This window comes from Sinocyclocheilus anshuiensis, unplaced genomic scaffold (genome assembly GCF_001515605.1).
Source record: "Sinocyclocheilus anshuiensis isolate Anshui unplaced genomic scaffold, SAMN03320099.WGS_v1.1 scaffold1393, whole genome shotgun sequence".
Taxonomy (NCBI): domain Eukaryota; kingdom Metazoa; phylum Chordata; class Actinopteri; order Cypriniformes; family Cyprinidae; genus Sinocyclocheilus; species Sinocyclocheilus anshuiensis.
In genome coordinates this window covers 567,130-569,249 of record NW_015548343.1, presented here as the reverse complement: position 1 = coordinate 569,249, position 2,120 = coordinate 567,130, and positions in this window count along the sequence as shown.

Genomic DNA, 2,120 nt, shown 5'->3' with positions numbered 1-2,120 from the left:
TCTGCCATATGTACATTAACTGACAGTCACCACTGATAAGCTACCACTAAATATTGTAGAAACTTAATTTGCTGTAAAGTTGCTTTGCAATGATTTGTATCGTGAAAAGCGCTGTACAAATAAACTTGACTTGACTTGACTTTCATGATAAACGTGACTCAATATAACATTGTGACTACAGTAAAAAAAATGTAGATTTATAAATCACAGATTTATGAGCAGTATTGGATTTGAAGATGTTAGAAACACACGTCATTGTTGTCATGTTGTGAATTTGGCCAATCTGAAACAGCTGTGTCGTCATCAGCACTCCTGCAGTCGCTCGGAAAAAGCTGCGCCAGCTGAGTCAGCCGGCTGCTCTCGAAACGCTATCGCGGTACTTTGATGCCACACGTGACAGTGACGTGGCGTCGGCGCCGGTTCAAGTCGGACTACATTTCTAACCAGCATGCACTGCTTCAAGTCAGCCGCCGATCGGTCTGCGCAGTGCTGCATGAAGTCGAACGCACCTAATGATTTCTGAAGGATCATGTGACACTGAAGACTGGAGCAATAGCTGCTGAAAATTCAGCTTCACCGTGACAGGAATAAATTACATTTTAAAATATATATAAAAAAACTGTTCTTTTAAAGCATGATAATATTTCACAATATTAAATTTTTTTTTAATTAAAAAAATGGAATTTAAATAATTTGTAAATAATTCACAAACCATAATAAAGCACAATTAACAGGTATAAAACCACTAAATTAAAGCCAAGAGCATTTATCATCACAGCTGAAGATGTTTTATGACATGCCATTATTTGCACTTAACACCTCATTTGTAAAAGTGCACTCAACAGTTTTGCAACCTACTAGTAGTTACCTTGACTAAGGTGCGATATCCATTGCCGGGGGTCTGCGCATCCAAATCAAAATGGTGATAGACAGCAGTAAAGCCAGCGATCAAGGGTTCAACAGCACGACCATGTTCCTGAATCTGCCTCATGACCCCCAACAGACGATCAGTGGCATCGGCATTTGAAGAATTGTTGCGGGATCCATTAAGAGCCGAGATGACATCTGAACATACCATCTGCAGTGCTGCAAACTCATCCTTATGATCCATGTCTTACAAACTGAGGACAGAGATATCAACAATGAAAATGTGAAATAACCCCCCCAAAAAACCTTCAAAAATATACAACATCACTCTGAAGGTAACAAAGCACAAATAAACAATACAACCATCAACAAACCCCAGTTTGGCAATGGCCAAACAATGTCATGAATACAAACTATTGTGTTCTAGAGAGAGCAGAGACTGCCAGATACTGGCCTGTGTCAACGGACACAAAGACTAAATGTAGGATCACACAAGATTCCTGCAGCATCTAACCCTTAAGTCATCAAAGTCCAAAAGCAAGCACAAAACCAGCTATTTTCTGAAAACATATGATCATGGGAGGAACCAAATTCTACAATTATATTTAGTAGTATGATGTGTGACAGAGATTTCAAGGAGAAGCTTCTAAAAGGATTTGATTATCCTCTGCTATAATCACTGGAATTGGAATTCCAGACCATGATGAGAACATACAGTGCATAATGGACCGTGTTAGACATGACACTGGATCTCAGTAGCCAAATAAAAGACCTGCTTTATGATTAGATACAGTAGACTAATTAGTTGTGACCGGTAATATATCAATTTAAACTCTTTGCCCCAGGAAATGCAAAATTTGTAAAGGAAACCAAATTCAAACCCGGCTACGGATCATACTTTAGGGATGAATTATTCACTCACATGCTGCAGCCACTGTTACAGTTGAACTGATCCCTATTCAGCACTTTTCAACAAACACTTAAATGCACTCCAATTCACTTTCACTCTTTTTCACGATTGTGTGCTGGAAGACAACAATCATATATGATCAATAAATCTTACAAAACCACTTTGCACTTTTAACCCACCACCACGTAAGGGATAGTATTGGACATTAGTATATTATAGAATTAATATAGTGTATTATATTATCGGATCACTGATCCTTGAGAAAATATATATTAACTCTGTCACAGAAAATTGTAAAAAAAAAAAAAAAAAAAAAAAAAAAAAAAAAAAAAAAAAAAAAAAA